Source organism: Chiloscyllium plagiosum, chromosome 15, assembly GCF_004010195.1.
Source record: "Chiloscyllium plagiosum isolate BGI_BamShark_2017 chromosome 15, ASM401019v2, whole genome shotgun sequence".
Classification (NCBI taxonomy): domain Eukaryota; kingdom Metazoa; phylum Chordata; class Chondrichthyes; order Orectolobiformes; family Hemiscylliidae; genus Chiloscyllium; species Chiloscyllium plagiosum.
In genome coordinates this window covers 71,455,684-71,476,209 of record NC_057724.1, presented here as the reverse complement: position 1 = coordinate 71,476,209, position 20,526 = coordinate 71,455,684, and the positions used below count along the sequence as shown (strand labels likewise).

Here is a 20,526-nt window from a genome sequence, read left to right as displayed (position 1 = left end):
CCATCCTCCAAGGTAGACTTCAGGACAGGCAGCAGAGGAAAGTGGCCGAGCAGAGGCTGATAGCCAAGTTCGGTACCCATAGGGAGGGCCTCAACCGGGACCTTGGGTTCATGTCATATTACAGGTGACCACCATTGCACTATACACACACACAGATACTCCTACACACACACACTCTCTCTCTCACACACAGGCACTCCTATACACACATACACACAGACGTGCACACAAACACCCACACACACCCTTACAGGCACACACACTCCCACACTCACACATGCACCCCTTCACAGACTTAAGACGCTCTGCACTCACTACACACACACATACACTTTCTCACATTTACAACCCCCAACGCAGACAGACACACACAGACAAAGACCCACATGCACACATATATTTTGTGGGGTGAATTTGTACTTGCAGAGTTACATTGTACTTTGCTCAAAAACTGCATGCATTCATGTAGAACTCTGAGCTCAAAAACTGCATGAATTCATGTAAAACTCCGTTATCTCACTTTTAGATTAGAATCAATCTAAACATCATGGCATAGGCAGAGAACACAGGGGGCCAACACCTTCAACATATTGTCTAGCTATCACCATTGTTAACAGCTAACCCGAGAATGCAACTTTTGAAAAAAAGGTTTTGTGATTTACACATGAAAGAAGTGAAATCATCACGGTATTCTAACAGATGAAAGGCTTAACAGACAATCAATTTTTCAATGTATAATTTCAGTTACATCACACTGTAAATTTTTGCTATAAATTCTGTGTGTTAGGATTGAGCCCTCCACTATCACCTGATGAAGGAGCGACGCTCCGAAAGCTAGTGTGCTTCCAATTGAACCTGTTGGACTACAACCTGGTGTTGTGTGATTTTCAACTTTGTACACCCCAGTCCAACACCGGCATCTCCAAATCTTGCCTATCCATAGCAGCTCTTGAGAAGGTGGTGGTGAGCTGCCTCCTTGATCTACTGCAGTTCTTGTGCAGCACTGTTAAAATGGTAGTTCCAGAAGTTTTGGAAGGAAGGAATGGTAATGTAGTTGTAAGTCAGGGTTGGAGGGGAACTTGCAGGTAATGGTCTTCCTGTGCATCTGCTGCTCTTGTACTTCTCGGTAGTCACAGTTGCAAGTTTGGAAGGTGCTGTCTAAGGAACCTTGATGAGAAGCAACAAAGCATCTTGTAGACTGTGCACTAACATAAGCAAAATACTGCAGAGGCTGGAAATCTGAAACAAACACAGAGAAAGCTGAAAAGCTGAGGAGGCCTGGCAGCATCTGTAGAGATTGAAGCAGTGTTAACATTCAGCACAATTCTGCTTCTGTCACCACAGATGCTGCTACTGTGTATCCGATAAAGCATTGAAGCAGCATGGTGGCTCAGTGGTTAGCACTGCTGCCTCACAGTGCCAGGGACTGGGTTCGATTCCATCCTTGGATGACTGCCTGTGTGGAGTTTGCATCTTCTCCCCACGTCTATGCCGGTTTCCTCTGGGTGCTCTGGTTTCCTCCCACAGTCCAAAGATGTGCACGTTAGGTGGATTGGCCATGCTAAATTGCCCATGGTGTCCATGGATATGTAGGTTAGCTGGATTGGCCATGGGAAATGCAGTGGCAGGGGGGTGGCTGTGTGGAATGCTCTTCTGAGGGTTGGTGTGGACTTGATGGGCCCAATGGCCTGTTTCCACATTAGGGATTCTACAATGGCGAAGGGAGTGATTGCTAAAGATGGGTTGCCTATCAAACATGTTACTGTGTGCTGGATGCCATTGAGTTGCTAGAATGTTAGCACCTCACAACACCCATGAGGTATTATTGCTCTCAATCTGGCCTCTTGTCCATCCCCAATGTTAATTGCTCCACTACTGACAGCCCTTCATCTGCCTGAGCCTAGAGTCTGGAATTCCCTGCATAAACCTCTCGCCTCTTTCCCAACCTCCCTTAAGATGCTCCTGACAAACAACTCTTTGATCAACCATTGCCTCTCTCTTTCTGCTTGTAGGTTGAGTGTGGTGTTTATTCCGAAGTGCAGGCTTTTATGGGACTATGAGACACATTTTGGAGTTGTTACATTGCAACAGCACATGTGCATACCTCCTGCAGCGGCGATTGAAGGAGCTGTGATCTGAAAGAGTCACCACATCCAGCACACAATAAATCCCCTGTTATTTCCTGGGGCTCCAGTCACCCTGGCGGTTTGATGGCAGCCTGTTTTCAGCCCCTTATTTGGAAAGTGAGGCGGGGAGAGGTGGAGGGGAAAGGGTGGATAGGGAGAGTGTGGGAGGGCTGGCTCTTCCAAATATGTTTGCACGGTTCCATCGCGCACCAGGCGGAACGGGCAGCGAACGGGAGAGAGCAGCAAGAGGCTTGTTACAGCGAGGAGGCAAAGGCATTTAGCACCAATTTCAAACCAACCCTTAAAATAATCGGAGAGGGGAAAAAAAATCACAGAGGAAGCGCCCTGAGACAGAGGTGATCCCAGAAACAGTAAGGCACTGTCTTGTCCTGTTTGTATTTTGGATTGTAGACATCTCAAATTCCTTACAATGGCAAGAATGTGAGACGAGTCAACTTGGAGTGTCTGTTACCAACTGACAACCTTTGAAATTTGTCCGGGCTCTTGAAATATTGCAGTAAATTTTGTGAATGTGTGTGTGTGTGGTTTTAAATCTCACTGGAATTAAATGACAGTGGACGGACTGCAGTCCCGGGTAAACATTAGGCACCGATTCGGTATGAAATGCGCAAAAATTAAAACGGGATAAAGTCACCCCCTCGCTTTGGGGTGTGTGTGTGTCGAGGGAGAAGGGGGGGGGGGCAAATTTGTTTTATTACGGGACGTGTTTACCCATTAAGTTGCAATAATCAGAGCGGCGCCTAGCACTGACTAAATGGTCTTTTGACCCAGACGACGTGACCCATGAAGACGTGTCACTTTCCCCATGTCATTGATGAGTGAGAGTTCGTTCATCCACTGCGAGGCTGTTCCCCACCGCTCCACCATCACAGTCCCGGGACTGTGTCTAACCCGAGGGCAGGATTGACCATTAAGTTTCTGAACCGCCCCCGGTAATCCACAAGATCCAGCGAAAAATAAAACGAGGAAAACTGCGGACGCTGGAAATCTGAAACAGAAATTGCTGGAGAAACTCAGCAGGTCTGGCAGCATCTGTGGAGAGAGCCAGAGTTAATGTTCCGAATCCAGGGTTATTAACCTGTTGAGTTTTTCCTGCAATTTCTGTGATAAGATCCAAAAGCCTTGCCACTGGTTTCTACCTCTGGGGCACACAATAATTCTAATGATGTTCCTTATATTTGCCGACTACGTGTCATTTTTAAAATTATAACACTCTCTGAAATCCGCGACTATCAGTTTTAATCAGAATTACCTATCCCCCTGAATAAATAAGAAAATGGATTATCTTAAGCAATTCCACTTTCTCTGTTTAGGGTATTTTCCCAAATCACCTGATCGGAGATGTAATGACACACCTCTGGACCAGGTGAGATTTGAACCTAAGGTCTCCTGGGTTCTCAGAGATAGGGACACAAGAGACCCTCTTATCCTGTTCACTTATTCTCACACAATACGTAAATTCCTATACCAGGTGGGCAGCCAAGTTGCTCCTCTGGTGTGTTTGAAAGCAGGACATTAATGGTGGTGTGAAAAACCAGAACAGAGCTTGTTGGAGAAACTCAGCAGGTCTGGCAGCATCTATGCAGAGAAATCAGAGTTAATGTTTCAAGTTCTTCAGCAGAGCCATCAGTGTGATGGCTCAGTGATTGAATACTCTCATGACCAGGATCAAGGAGGGAAGTGACATCTGTGTCAAAAACTGCAGACAACATAATGTCAAGAAGACCTGATGAAGAAGATACAGTAAACATATAGAGTGGCTGGAATCACTAAAAAGGAGAAAGTGAGGTCTGCAGATGCTGGAGATCAGAGCTGAAAATGTGTTGCTGGAAAAGCGCAGCAGGTCAGGCAGCATCCAGGGAACAGGAGAATCGACGTTTCGGGCATAAGCCCTTCTTCAGGCTTTCGGCTTATGCCCGAAACGTCGATTCTCCTGTTCCCTCGATGCTGCCTGACCTGCTGTGCTTTTCCAGCAACACATTTTCAGCTCTGGAATAACTAAAAGCCCATTCAGTCACATGTGGAATAAAGAAACACCTTGCATTTATGTAACACCCTTTACAATGTCAAGATGTTAAAAGTTACTTTCCTTCCAAATAAGGATGATTAAAGTGTCACCATTCTTGTAATATTGTGAAAGATTTCATTGAAAGCAGTTCAGAGAAGATTCACTTGACAGGGTCAATGCTGAGAGGATGTTTCCCCTCATGGGAGAATCCAGGACTAGAGGGCACAGTTTCAGAATAAAGGAGCACTGATTTAAGATTGAGATGAGAAGCAATTTCTTCTCTCAGAGGATTGTGAGTCTTTGCAACTTCTTGCCACAGAGAGCTGTGGGGCATAGTCCTTGTGTGTGTTTAAGGCTGAGATGGAGAGATTCTTGATCAGTCAGGGAATCAAAGTTTATGGGGAAAGCGCAGGTCATGAGGAATTTTGGATCAACCATGACACTGTTGAATGGCCTACTTGTGTTCATTTTTCTTATAGTCCTGTGGTCTTCATATTGAGCACAGCAGGATCCCACATAGACAAACACAATGCTCTTCCTTTGGTGACTTTGGCTGAGGGATGAGTATTGTATTAGACATAAAGGTCTCTCTGCTCATCTTCAAGCACACGCTAGGTTATAGTTCAATAGGTTTATTTGAAACAAAGAGTATGGTGCTGGAAAAGCACAGGAGAAAGTGAGGTCTGCAGATGCTGGAGATCAGAGCTGAAAATGTGTTGCTGGAAAAGCACAGCAGGTCAGGCAGCATCCAAGGAGCAGGAGAAACGACGTTTCGGGCATGAGCCTGAAGAAGGGCTCATGCCCGAAACATCGATGCTCCTGCTCCTTGGATGCTGCCTGACCTGCTGCGCTTTTCCAGCAACACATTTTCAGTGCTGGAAAAGCACAGCCAGTCAGGCTGCCTGGAAAAGCACACCACACTCTCAACTCTGATCTCCAGCATCTACAGTCCTCACTTTCTCCAGGTTTATTTGAAAGTGTCAGACTATAACCTGGTGTTGTGTGATTTTTCATTTTGTCCACCCCAGTCCAACATTGGCACCTCCACATCATCACCTCTTTAAGTATTCTAAGTTCAATCCTTTGCACCCAAGACGATAGATCTGACCTAGGTTTAACTTCTTCAGGAGCTGGCATTATCAACATAAAAAGGAAAGGCCATTTGAAAAAGTTACAATTCAAACCTGGGAAGAGGTTTTCTCTTGGGTAGCAATGGATTCTTAAATCATAAATGATTTTACAATTTCCCTACTGTTCAGCAAGTTCAAAGAGGAGACATATCCCTGGTTATAAACACTACTTCTAAGATGGTACATAGCAACCATACATAGTTACCATTCAACCACTAATTTTCCTTTGCAATTAATTACACCGTTTCATAGATCATGTAATGTTTCAAATGAATAGAATAGCTTCCATGAGTTAATTAAATGAACTTTCCTTTCATGTCTTTGTTTCCAAAGTATAAGATACCAAAAAACTATGTGCAAATGTAACACAAAATCATTTGTGGATTGTGTAAGTGTAAAACATCTGCAAACAAATTTTAAAACAACAATCAAGTTAAAATTTTAAAATACACAGGCTCCCAATAACTTGGAGGAATTTCGACTCTGGGGATCAAAATTAATGTATCCTCTATTTTTGGAGCTTTGTATCTCTGCACTGATTTTATTTAACACCCAGGGGTGTGGACCACCAGATCCAGGGATTTGTCATCTTGTGACGATGCTGTGTTTGTGGGAGGTTATTTTGTCCTGTTTTTATTTGAAGAGAGGTTGTAAGGCTGAGGTGGCGAGCAGTCTGAAGTAATGTTAATAGCTTTGGAAGCCTTGGATTTTGTTTAACAGCCTGAATGGGTGGGGCCAGAGACAAAAAAAATTGCAGATGCTGGAATCCAAGGTAGACAAGCAGGAGGCTGGTAGAACGCAGCACACCAGGCAACATGAGGTGGTGGAGAAGTCGAAGTTTCATGTGTAACCCTTCTTCAGGACTGGACTTCTCCACCTCCTGATGCTGAATGGGTGTGGCCAGCTCTCACAGATTCAGATGTCTGGGTTTTGATTTTTCTCAGTAGCACCAGAAGCTATTGGGGTCTCAACAGATTTGGAGGCTTCAATGGATGCCTCCTGGTTGCTACTTTCTCTGAATTTTCTCTCTTGATGTTCTTTTCCTCCTGGATTGGAGAACTGCATGTGAGAATCTGTGTTTGATTTTCCTTTATGCAAGGCATGTTTATGGGATGTTATGATATTGGAACAGTGAATTAGTAATAGTTACTGTTTCTGTTATTCTGTTAAGTTTCCAGTAGAGTTAGGTTATGCTAAATTCCTCTTCCTTTGGTTGTATTTTAACTACAGTGTTTAAATCAATTGTGTTTTGCATAAAATCAAGCAGTATGACCAGTCACTCGCATCAGGAACAGACACTTGTCATTTGCCTTTAAAATAAGAAAAAAATAGGGTCTCGGCTACCTTCTTAATACATATTGAGGAGGTCTGGTCTGGTTCATAACAATCTTTTAGTCATGTTCATTTCTCCAGTACTATTTCTTTACAAATATGCATTCTTTATTCTCTGTAATGGCTGGTCAGCTCAGTGGGCTAGATGGTGAAGCATGCAGTTCAGAATAAAGCCAGCAGCATGGATTTAATTACCATTCTGGCAGGGGTTGGTTACCTCTGCACCCTATTAGTGGAGACCATTGACAATTACTGTCAAGAAACTGGATGAATTAGCCCTTTCAGTATGACCAATAAAACAGGCTCCTCTTTCCCCAGTATTAGATGCAGTATTCGTGCCTCTAATGCTATTCCTTTAGCCATGTGTTTAATCTTCTAATCTATTTGTCCAGTGCCAATTTGCATGTGACTCACAGAAGAATCCAAACAATTCCTGTGAAGCCGTAGTTTCAACACTAACTCCTCAAACTCTGTCAGCAGAAACTCATTCCCAGTTATAGAGTCATAGAAATGTACAGCAGGGAAATGGGCCCTCCAGTCCAACTCATCTGTGCCGACTTGGATAAACTGCAGAATTGGGCTGAGAGGTGGCAAATGGAGTTCAATGCAGCTAAATGTGAGGTGATGCACTTTGGGAAGAGTAACAGAAAGGGAGAGTACTGGGTCAATGGAGAGAGTCTTGATAGTGTGGATGTGCAGAGAGATCTTGGAGTCCATGTACATAGATCCCTGGATGTTGCCACCCAGGTGGATAGTGCTGTGAAGAAGGCATACAGTGTGTTAGGTTTCATTGGAAGAGGGATTGAGTTCCAGAGCCTTGATGTCATGTTGCAACTGTACAATACACTGGTGCGGCCACACTTGGAATATTGTGTACAGTTCTGGTTGCCCTATTACAGGAAGGATGTGGAAGCATTGGAAAAGGTGCAGAGGAGATTTACCAGGATGTTGCCTGGTCTGAAGAAAAGGTCTTATGAGGAAAGGCTGAGAGACTTGGGTGTGTTCTCATTGGAAAGAAGAAGGCTAAGGGGGGATTTGATAGAGACATACAAGATGATCAGAGAATTAGGTAGGGTAGACAGTAAAATACTTTTACCTAAGATGATGACATCAGCTTGTACGAGAGGGCATAACTACAAATTGAGGGGTGATAGATTTAAGACAGATGTCAGAGGCAGGTTCTTTACGCAGAGAGTGGTAAGGGCGTGGAATGCCCTACCTGCTAATGTAGTCAACTCAGCCACATCAGGGAGATTTAAACAATCCTTAGATAAGCACATGGATGATTTTGGGATAGTGTAGTGGGACGAGCTGAGAATAGTTCACAGGTCGGCGCAACATCGAGGACCGAAGGACCTGTTCTGTGCTGTATTGTTCTATGTTCTATTAAATTAATCTAGTCCTATTTGCCAGTATTTGGCCAATATCCCTCTAAACCCATCTTATTCATAAACCCATCCAAATGCCTTTTAAATTTTGTAATTGCACCAACCTCTACCACCTACTCAGCAGAACTGGTTCTTCATTGCTCACTCCAAGTTAAACTACAGACGTGCAGAGATTCCCTTAACCCTGGTACCAGACAGACAGCACAATGTTCATAAAGTGCTGGACGTTATTGCAAAAGGCACTATCTGTTCCCTTCACCATATTGTCTTTTATTGCTAGCATTCCTTTTGCTATCCCCATATGATGCTATGATTAGTTTAACCCAGCAGACTTTCCCATTAATCAGAGAGGAGAGAAGAACTTCACATTGTTGAATGAGGGCAAAGTCCAGATCTGCATCAGCACTGCACGTGAGCCACAGTCATATCCTCATCACTCACAGGATCTGCGTGGCTAACTCACAACAGACGTGTGACTGTCTCCTGAAACATTGGCATGGATTATCTGATGGTCAATTGTTATTCCCACACAGGTGTTACTTATGCATGGAAAACCTGCAGAATTCCCATTGTAGCAGATTCTGTAGGTACTGCCTGGGGGTTTGACTATTCCACTGAACAATTCCCCTCCATTTCCAACCCTTGGAAAGTCTCATAGTCTCACAGCATGGAAACAGACCAACCAATCCAACCAAACCACTCTGACCATAATCCCAAACTAATTTAGTCCCACCTGCCTGCAGTTGGTCCATACCCCTCTGAACATTTCTTATCCATGTACTTATCCAAATGTCTTTTAAACCTTGTAACTTTACGTGCATCCAGCACTTCCTCTGGAAGTTCATTCCCCACACAAATCACTCTCTGTGTAAGAAAGTTGTCCCCATATATTTCTTAAAACTTTATTTTCCCACATTAAAAAATACCACAGAGCCTTGAACTCTAGGGAAAATACACCTGCCATTCACCTTATCTATACCCTTTATTATTTTATAAATGTCTATTAGGTTACCCCCCCCCCAGCCTCCTACACTCCAGTGAGAAAAGACCCAGGTTATCCAGCCTCTCCTTATAACTCAAACCCTCCATTCTTGGCAACATTCTGGTCAATCTCTTATGAACCTTCTCCATCTTAATAATATCCTTATTATAACAGGATGAGCACATGTGAATTCACAGAATTCAGAGGTTTCCACTGCATTTAAACAGATAGCTAAATACCTAATTAAACTCCTGAATGACTTCAACTGGTTTTCCACCCTACCACCTTCCCCTTCTCTCCTCCCAACTCCAGCACCTCAGACCCTGTACACACCCCAGACCTGGACCTACAAACTCTCCCCATCCTCCCAGCCCTCCAGGACATGACATCACCCATCACTCCAAGTGGATTTGGACAAAGTGAGTGATCATGAAATATGTGACAGGGTCACACAAGAATGTATAAGGCTAATCTTGACATGGGGAACAACTCAATGCATCCTATCTGCAGCTGCTGGGGATCAAGGCGAGATTCCCGCTAAATAGTAGTGAATTGCCTGCAAAGGGAGATTCATGCTTGTTAATGACCTTATTAAGTGCCCGTCTTGCCTCATTAATATGCAGTTTCCCACCTTACCAATCCTGCCGAACAAAACCAGACACTGAGCATTCTCAACATGGAAGTCAGATTGGAGTCCTGGTAATTTCAACTTGCCGCTAGCTTCAAAGGATCTCTATTTTGGAAACTAAGAACTGACATCTCAGAGCACAGGGCAGAAGAGGGGAATTCAGATTAGAGTGTGCTGGAAAAGCACAGCAGGTCAGGCAGCATCCAAGAGGCAGGAGAATCGACGTTTTGGGCAAAAGCCTTTCATCAGGATCTCAGAGCACAGTCCATGAACACTGGACACATCTACCCCACATCCACAGGCATTAGCATCTGATATGTGCCAGCTCTCAAAACCCTTGCACCACATCTCTGACCGACCTACAGAACATTTCTGTGATGAACTTCAGTGCTTTACCTTGATGCGCAGTGGCAATTGTCACTTTAATACATTGTGTGCGCAGGGACATCAACCCAGCTCATGGACTGAACCAGGATGTGTCCTTGATCTGTTTGCTTGCTGTCTTAGTGCTCACTCACATTAAATTTCTCTGGAATACTCACAGCATTCTTGCCTTTCTGCTCCTTGCCCCTCAGCCAGAGATACCAGGTTCACAGCACTGCTGGACTGCTGAGTCAGGGCAGTCTCCAGTAACAGTCCAGAGACTTGGACATGGTCAGGCAACTGCTCAATGCAGTCAGAGTCAGGATTGCCTGTAACATCACATCCACCTTCAGCTCTTTGTCCATAAAATGTCCCAATCTCTACCAGGTCTGGGGCAAATATCAGCGACTTCTCAGGGCTGCTCTGGACTGACTGGACTATGATTGGGTGCATAATGGATTCTTGAAGATAGCGTCAGCATCAGTGATGCCAGGCCATTCCCCACAATCTGGCCAATGATCAGCTACCATTGGAATAGTGTGTGGTAGGATAGGGTGAGTTTTGTGTGACAGGATGCCACGAGGGTGGGGTTTTTACTCAGATACAGTGAGAAAACTCACTGGGCTTCATGTTGAGAAACCCTTGATGAAACTCACTGGAATTAACACTTAACAAAAGCAATACTATAGTCAGCCACTGACTCAGCAATACAGTGGGAGGCAATGGTCTAGTGAAAATATCACTGGACCGTTAATCTAAAAACTCAGATAATGTTTTGAGGACCCTTGTGCGAACCCTGCCGTCGCAGATGGTGGAATTTGAATTTGATAAATATCTGGAAATAGGAATCTAATTATGACTATAAATCCATCGCCAATTGTTGGAAAAACCCATCTGGTTCACTAATGTCCTTCAGGGAAGAAAATCTGCCATCCTTATCTGGTCTGGCCTACATGTGACTCCAGACCCACACCAATGTGGTTGACTGTCAACAGCCCTCTGGGTATTTAGGGATACGCAATAAATTCTGCCATCATTCTATGAATGAATAAATAATACAATTAAACTATTGGATGCTGATATTTGAAGCATAGCACAAAACATATATGGACATGGAAGCAGCTGTCATTATTAAAAGTCAGAGTCAAAAATGTGGTGCAGGTTAAAATCAATAAATTGTCAGCCATGGGTTTGTGTGACTGGAGATTACCAGCGGAGCTGCTCCTTACCGGGAGCAGTGGGTTGCAACACTCATCTTATTGATGTTTGAGGATGTTTGATCACATCTTATTTTGTGAATAAGGGTGGAAATATTGAGTGGGAATTGCCTTTAAATCTGAGATATAAGAGCCGAGACTTCAGTCCTAACTCTGTCAGTGTTAGGTTGGGAAGAATTATTATTCCAAGGTTTCAGTAGTACCATTCTGGAACCATAATTCCTGCACCACTTCTGTGGGCAAGCACATGTAAAAGGAGTGAATGAGGGGCCTCAATATTCATAATGGTCACCTATTTTGCCTTTCAGTTCTGGAGTCTTCAACATTCAGTCAGTGAAAGATCCCTTTGTAATGACAGGAATTCTGTTGTTTTTTTTTTGTACAATCATGGTGTGTTATAGATTTTGCACAGTGCTAAAGAGACTTCCTTTTATTAATTGTTTTTATTAAAAAAGCTACATTGGCAAAATAAATCCCAGCCAGAAGGAACTGATTGCACTGTTTTGCTTAGAGACCGCTCTGCTGTAATTGGCTGGGCTTGATCTTCTGCGCATAATTTGTAACCATCCTTCAGTGACTGCATTTTGCTTGAGGAGTGATTCTGGTTTGATCGGGAAATGCTGCTGCTGATTTGCTTGTGAGTTCTGTTTACAGGAGCTCATTGAAATTCTGTTCAAACACACACTGCTTGCTTAGTAAATAGATGGCATGCACTGCTTAAGTAGATTGTTTATTCTGGAGTAGGGCGGATTTGAGGCATTGTCATGCATTGAATACAATAGGTCAGTATGCAGATACAGCAAGTAATTTGAAAGGTATTTATTACAAAAGGAGTTGAAACTAAGAGGAATTATTGTGAGGCTGGCACCTCTGGGTCCTAAAGTTTGCTGGTTGAGGCTTAGCCTTTTGAGGATTCAGCGCTGTGCAGGTAATTTACTCTTTCTTCTTGTGGGATGGTGGGTAACAGGGAAACGGGTGATCAGAGGCAAGAGCAGGGGAATAATTTTCAGAAACCACCCCTTTACCAGCCAGCCATCCCTGGTTGAGAAAAAGAAGGAAGCATATCTAGATTTAGATTTTTAGATTTTATTTTCACGTGAACTCAACTGCAGAAGTACAGGAGTACAGAGAAACGTGTCTAATGTTGCTACGCAAGGCGCCATTTTAGGTACCTCTGTACAAAAAAATGCTCAGGTACAAAGTAGTAAGAGAAATGAGAATTAAGAAGTTAACCATTACTTCATAGAATAGTAGAAAAATAAAGAAATAGGGAACAGTTTACATTAAAAGTCTTTTGTGGTTTAAACTAGAAAAATAAAGGAATAGTTAAAAGTTCAATCTGTCAGATAAAGATAGTAAGAAGTGAATCATCAAAGGAGTATAAAGGCAGTAGGAGTATATTTAAGAGGGAAATCGAGAGGGCAAAATAGAGACATGAGATAGCTTTGGAACATAGGGTTAAGGAGAATCCTACAAATACTGTAAAGACAAAAGAGGGACGAGGGAGAGAATAGGGCCCCTTAAAGATCAGTAAAGCCACCTCTGTGTGGAACTGCAGGAGATACTAAATGAGTATTTTGCATCAGTGTTTACTGCGGAGAATGACATGGAAGCTGGAGAACTTGGGGAAATAAATAGCAATATCTTGAAAAGTGTCTATTACAGAGGAGGAGGTGCTGGACATCTTAAAATGCATAAAAATGGATAAATCTCCTTGACTTGATCAGGTGGACCCTAGAACTTTGTAGGAAGCTAGGGAAGTCATTGCTGGGCCCTTTACTGAGCTATTTGTGTCATCAATAGCCAGAGGTGAGATGCAAGAAGACTGGAGTTTGGCTGACGTGGTGCCATTATTTAAGAAAGGTGGTAAGGAAAAGCCAGGGAATTATAGACCAGTGAGGTTGACGTCAGTCGTCGGCAAATTGTTGGCAGGAATTCTGAGGGACAGGATTTACATGTATTTGGAAATGCAAGGACTGATTATGATAGTCAACAGAGCTTTGTGCATGGGAAATCATGTCTCACTAACTTGATTGAGTTTTTTGAAGAAGTGACAAAGAGGATTGATGAGGACAGCGCGGTGGACGTGACCTATATGGATTTCACTAAGATGTTTGACAAGGTTCCTCATGGTAGATTGATTAATAAGGTTAGATCACATGGACTACAGGGAAAATGAGGCACTTGGATACAAAATTGGCTTGATGGTAGGAGACAGAGGGTGGTGCTAGAGGCCCGTGACCAGTGGTATGCCACAAGGATTGGTGCTGAATACACTGTTTTCGTCATTATAGAAATGAGTTGGATGTGAAAATAGGAGGTATAGTTAGTAAGTTTGCAGATAACACAAAAATTGTTGGTGCAGTGGACAGTGAAGAAGGTTACCTCCGAGTACAATGGGATCTTGATCAGATGGGCCGAAGAGTGGCAAATGGAGTTTAAACTATATAAATGTGAGATGCTACATTTTGGTGGTGCAGGATTTATACACTTCGTGGAAAGGTCCTGGGGTGTGTCAGCAAACAAAGAGATCTTGGGGTGCAGGTTCATAGTTCCTTGAAAATGGAATCGCAAGTAGATAGGATAATAAAGAAGGCGTTCGGTCTACTTTCCTTTATTGGTCAGTGCATTGAGTATCGGAGTTGGAAGGTAACATTGCTGCTGTAAAGGACATTGGTTTGACCACGTTTGGAATACTGTGTGCAATTCTGGTCTCCCTGCTATAGGAAAGATATTGTGAAACTTGAAAGAGCTCAGAAAAGATTTAGACCGATGTTGCCAGGGCTTGAGCTAGAGAGAGAGGCTGAATAGGCTGGGACTGTTCTGGAGTGTCATAGGCTGAGGGGTCACCTTATAGAAGTTTACAAAATCATGAGGGGCGTGGATAGATTGAATAGTTAAGGCGTTTTTCCCCAGGTTGAGGAAGTCTAAAACTAGAGGGCATAGGTTTAAGGTGAGAGGGCAAAGATTTAAAAGGGACCTAAGGAAAAACTGTTTCACGCAGAGGTGGTGCATGTATGGAATGAGCTGCTAGAGGGGATGGTGAAGGCTAGTACAATTACAACATTTAAAAGACAGCTGGATGGGTATATGAATAGGAAGGGTTTAGAGGAATATGGGCCAAGTGCTGTCAAATGGGGCTTGATCAGTTTAGGATATCTGGTCAGCACAGACAAGTTAGGCTGAAGGGCCAGCTTCAGTGCTGTATAAATCTACGACTCTATGCCTCTGATTGCCACTGGACTCGCCAGGCTGGTCGCTATAGTTTACTCATTGGGAGATGAGCCATCGTTATCGCCACTTGGGAGGTGAGTGATCAGGGAGGTGGTGAGGTTTGTAACACTGTGAGCAAAACTCCTCCCCCCTCCAAAACGAACCCTCCCACTGAGCTCTGTTTTCATTAAATATTTACACAAATCCTGTGCCATGTGTGATGGTTTCCAGGATTGGTCTGGCAAATGCTGGTAAATCCCACTAATTCCATTAACCACAGCTGAGTATAGGTGGGGGTTTGTGATCGAGTGTTTGCCAATGAGGCGTGTGGACATACATTGCTTCTTTTTGCTGATGTCATGAAAATCATACATATGACAGTAAAATGCAAGTATGTTCAGTGTTTGGCTGTGAACTTTGGCAATTCAAGTTTCTTGCCGAGAAACTGATTTATTCATGTACTCTATCATCAAAACATATTTTTTATTTGCATCAAAAAGAGCACTTATCTGCTTCAGTTGAGTTTACTTTAAATTCTAGTGGATTCGGAGGCTCTCTTTTAATTATTTATACAGAAAATAGAGATTTTAAAAGGGCGATTGTATGTGTGGGTGGAGTACTGGAGAGTTTATTCGGTTATAATGCTGCTCGGATTGCTGGAAATGGATGATATTCATGACAATCATGGGAGTATAGGGACACAAGTGGACAATCTAGCATCTCAAGCCTGTATCTGCCATATAATTATTATCATGGCTGATCTTTGTCTTTGTTCTACCTGCAGACCTTGGCCCTGTAACAAAAACAACCGATTGCAAATTAGCTACTCGCTTCATCAGCTTTGTGGGGTGATTATTTCCGCTACCCTTAGAGTAATGATGCTCACTCAGATCAGCCACAAAAATGGCCCATTTTTAATTTCAAAATTTAGTCCCCCTTCATCTGGATTTCTGAATCTGCCCACCCATTCTGTCCATCATTTGAAACGTTTCCATTTGATTAGTCCTTGCTGTCATATGGTCAAGGGAGTACAAGCCAAGTCTATGTGACCTGTCCTCATATGTTAAATACAGGAGCTAAAAGCTGAAAAGTTGCTCAACAGGTCTGGCAGCATCAGTGGAGAGGAAAACAGAGTTAAGGTTTTACATCATTGATTTTTCTTCTGAACAGTACAGTGTTAACAGATGTGCTGCTTTTCAACAAAAATAAATGCAGATGATAGATGGCTTGGAAAAGAAATAAAGAGAGGTTTATGTTAGGATTAAGGATAGGATGATTCAATTTTTGTCCATGAACATCAACTAGCCACAAAAGGACATGACCCGCTCTCACTAGTATCCTTACAATATGGATGAGGAAAGACACCACTTCGACTGGGACAAAACATCCATCCTAGGACAAGCCAATCAGAGACATGTATGAGAATTCCTAGAAGCATGACATTCCAACCAGAACTCTTATCAACAAACATATTGACTTAGATCCCATTTACCAGCCCCTGAGAAAATGAATAGGAAATGACATCACTGTAGGAAATGACATCACCACAGGAAATACCATCACCAACCCAAGGAAACCAACCCAAACACATAAATAGAAAGTGAGCTACACCACCAGTGCTTCATCTGGAGGATCACTGGAGATGTCACCTAGTATGGTGACGAAACATCTGAAAATGAACCTTCCAGCTCAGCGAGCAAACCTACATCCAGAACACTCCTTGCTCTCCAATATTGTTGGTGTTTCCACAGATGCCTAGTATTTTACCCCATGGTACACACATGTTTAGTTGAGAGCCAAAAAGCAGTAATCAAGTGAAACTCACGCATCATTGCAGACCTGCCTGTCATTTAACCTTTTTCTTTATTCACTCATGTAAGGTGGATGTCACTGGCTAGGCCAGCATTTATTGCCCATCCTTGGTCACCCTTGAGAAGATGGTGGTGAGCTGCCTCCTTGAACCGCTGTAGTCCATCGTGGACCTACGATGCTTTTAGGGAGGCAATTCAGCAAACAAATCAATAGAAAGGTCCAAAATCTGTATTGGCAAAGAGTACAACTATGGGTTTGATTTTTCAAGCATGAGTGGTGTCTTTCCATTCTTAATAACTAACCAGACATCAGCGATTCACATCTGGATTCCTGCATGTGGTTTGTGGCTAATGGAATGGGAATGTTGCTTTAGCAGTAGTGTTGTTGAATTGATTCCATATTCTGAGAGTGTTTTTCTTATCCTTGTAGATGTTCTATATTTTGTTTATGATATTGTTAGACTGCTGTGCTGTTGTTTGAACGATATCCAGGAACCACTGTGTGGTACAGATTGGAACATTACTGGACTTGGGATGTTGGTGGAGTCAATGGCAATAATGATGTGCAGCTGGGTACATTTACATTTATAAATTTGTTGACGATAAATTTCTAACACTGTTGCTTAACTTTAGGTATTCCACTTGGAGCTGTGTAGTTTGTGACTTTGTGCAGCTTTGTACAGTGGATGTTAACGAGCCAGGAAAACACTTACTCATTTATACTGTCATTTTCATTTCCACTGAATCGCAAAAAACAAATTTCATTTAGCCAATGCCTTTACAGTGGAAAGTATCCCAAGGTACTTCATGATGGTGTCAAAAAATAATGCTCATCAAGCAGAAGAAGAGAATATTAGAAGGGGATGACCAAAGGTTTAGTCAAAGAGGTGAACTTTCATAAGCACGTAACAACGAGTTGCAGGAGTAGGAATTTCAGTACCTCATGCCTGCTCCACCATATGAGACAGTCATGGCTGATCTCATGCATGCCTCAACTGTATATTCCTGCCCACTCCCCATGACCCTTCAGCTCATTAAAAGTCTATCACTGCCTTAAATTCAGAAAGGTTCTTAGAAGATGAAAGAGTGGGTGTAGAGACAGAATGGTTTAGAGATGGAATTTCCGAATATGGTGTCCAGGTACAATTGAAATTAACTTGGCCATAATGGTGGGACAAAGGGAGGGAGTTGGTGTGGGGGACACACTTTGGACGAATGAGTTGTTCTCTGAAGGTTATAGGGTTTGCAACAGCATCAGAGATAGGGAGGGGTGAGGCTGTGAATAGATACATACAGGAGGTTGGGAATTTAATGTTTGCAGTGTTGGTGGACCAGCAGCCAATATGGATCAGCAAACAGAGTGGTAATGGGAGCATAGATCATGATACAAGCTAGGATACAGATTGCAGAGTTCTGGAAGTCAGTGGGTGGTGAACATCAAACTAAGCAGTGACAAGTGTCCGCAAGGATGAATGGCCACCAATTAAAGTAATAAGGTTACTCGATTGAACTGGATCCAAACATGATATTTTGAATCATATATGCTCATCTATTTCAATAAAAAATAGTCTTCCGTCTGCTTGAACTTCCTGTAATGTAATGTTTGGTTCCTATAATAGTATTGTAGTGTGCTTTTTCTGGCACAGTCACATCTGTGTCTCAACATTATCCATCTTGTGTTCCTTTTACACATTAGATTTTAATTATCAATGTAAGAGATGCTATACTTCTTTGTTAACATGGGAACTTCCCAATCTCCATTCCAGCAGGTATGGTTACTGGTTTTGAAAGTTAGTAAAAATATTTTTGTGAGAAATGTTTTAAACTATAGTCTCCTAGCCTCTCCCTTCAGTGACCCACTCTCAAATGGATATTTGGCCTATGACGTGACTTTGACTCCAGCAGGGTATTTTAATCAATGCAGAACTGCTTATCCTGTCTCTTTTAACATAAAACCTAGGTTATGGATATCGATAAAGGTAAAGACATTATAGTCCCAAAGGGCTGCTCTCTCAGTAGAGAGAGAAGAAACTGGTGGTGCCTTTAACTTGCCTCAAGCAAGGGGCAAAGTTGAGAAGAGAGGGACCTTCATGGTGACTTCAGCCAGTGCAAGAATTGAACCCACACTGTTGGCTATAATCTGTGTTGTAAACCTGCTATCTGGGGGTCAGCTAGCTCAGTTGCTTTGCAATGTTTAGTGATGCAAACACCATGGATTCAATTCCTACACCAGCTGAGGTTACCATAAAAGTGCTGCCTTTTCTCCTTTGCCCCTTGTCTGAGGCATAGTGACCCTCAGGTTAAACCATCACCAGTCATCTCTATCTAATGGGAGCAAAGTCCTTGATTTCACAGTAGTAAAGAATACATGTTTGTTATCGCCAACTACGCCACAAAAACATTGGATTACTCAGGAATATAAGAGGTGGGTAAAAACAAGGATTGCAGATGCTGGAAACCAGAGTCTGGATTAGAGTGGTGCTGGAAATGCAAAGCAGGTCAGGCAGTATCCGAGGAGCAGGAAAATTGACGTTTCGGGCAAAAGCCCTCTATTCCTGATAAAGGCTTTTGCCCAAAATGTCGATTTTCCTGCTCCTCAGATGCTGCCTGACCTGCTGTGCTTTTCCAGCACCACTCTAACCTAGACTCAGGAACATAAGAGGCTGAGTTAATGCTAAGTTGCAGCATGCTGACAAAAGTGTTTCATGCTTTAAGTGATCTGATTTAAGATGGAACATCACATCTTTATAATATCAGGCCACACATGATAAAATGATCATGTCTCTTAAAGGTTATACTGATTTACAGTATCTATAAAAGGGATACTGCCATGTGTATTTTATTTTTACATTTTATGGAATATGTGCATCATTGGTGAGGCCCGCATTTATTGACCATCCCTAATTGTCAAATTTAACTGACTGGCTTTCTAAGGCTTCAGTACTGTGGGTCTGGAGTCACATGTAGGCCAGAGATGTCTTTCCCGAAAGGATGTTAGTGAGCCACACTTGATCGAATGCAGCCTTGATATCAGGGGCTGTCACTTTCATCTCATCCCTGGAATTCAGCTCTTTTGTCCATGTTTGAACCAAGGCTGTAATGAGATCAGGAGTTGAGTGACCCTGGCAGAACCTAAACTGGGCATCACGGAGCAGGTTATTGCTGAGCAGGTGCTGCTTGATAGCACTATTGATGACACCTTCCATCATTTTACTGATGAACAAGAATAGGCTGATGGGGTGGTAATTGACTGGGTTGGACTTGTCCAGCATTTTGTGTATAGGGCGTACCTGGGCAATTTTGCACATTATCAGTTAGATGCCAGTGTTGTAACTGCACTGGAATAGCTTGGCTAGGGGAGCGGCAAGTTCTGGAGCACCGGTCTTCAATATGTTGCTGGAATGTTTTTAGGACCCATAGCCTCTCCAGTACCCAGAGTATCTAACCTTTTTCTGATATCACTGGAGTGAATCAAATTAGCTGAAGATTGATATCTGTGATGCTGGGAACCACTGGACAAAGCCCTGATGGATCATCCACTTGGCATTTCTGGCTGAAGATTGCTGCAAATGCTTCAGCCTTATCTTTTGCACTGATGTGCTGGAGATTATTGAGGAAGGGGATATTTGTGGAGCCTCCTCCTCCAGTGAGTTGTTTAACTCTCCACCATTCCTGACTGGATGTGGCAGGACTGCAGAGCTTTGATCTGATCCATTAGCTGTGGGATCGCTTAGCTCTGTCTGTCACTTGCTGCTTTGGGTGTTTGGTATGCAAGTAGTCCTGTTTGGTAGCTTCACCCGGTTTACACCTCATTTTCAGGTCTGCTTGGTGCTGCTCCTGGCGTGCCCTCCTGTACTCTCCATTGAACCAGAGCTGATCCCCTGGCTTGATAGTAATGAATGATTGGGGGATATACCAATCCATGAGTTTACAGACTGTATTGGAGTACAATTCTGCTACATTGATGGCTCACAGCACCTCACAAAGTCTTCATTGCTAGATCTGTTCAAAGTCTGTCTCATTTAGCATGGTGATAGTACCATATAACACGATGGAGGGTATTCCCAATATGAAGGTGGAATTTCGTCTCCACATTGACTGTGCGGGAGTCAATTTCACCAATGCTGTTATGGGCTGATGCATCTGCAGCTGGAATATTGATAAGGATGAGGTCAAGTCTGTTTTTCCCTCTTGTTGGTTCACTCACCATCTGCTGCAGACCCAGTATAGTAGCGATGTCCTTTCAGAGCCAACCAGCTTAATTAGTAATAGCTGCCAAGTCACTCTTAGTGGTGAACATTGAAATC

General features: G+C 43.0%; 1 protein-coding gene across 1 annotated transcript in view; it reads left to right on the top strand.

Moving 5' to 3' along the window:
• Positions 1-2,308: 2,308 nt before the first annotated feature.
• Positions 2,309-20,526, top strand: part of zgc:66433 (uncharacterized protein LOC321250 homolog) — a 195,945-nt gene continuing 177,727 nt past the window's right edge. Inside the window, exon 1 of the mRNA XM_043705166.1 lies at positions 2,309-2,497. The gene's annotated coding sequence lies outside the window, so the exon portion shown is untranslated. The remainder of the gene's footprint in view (positions 2,498-20,526) is intronic.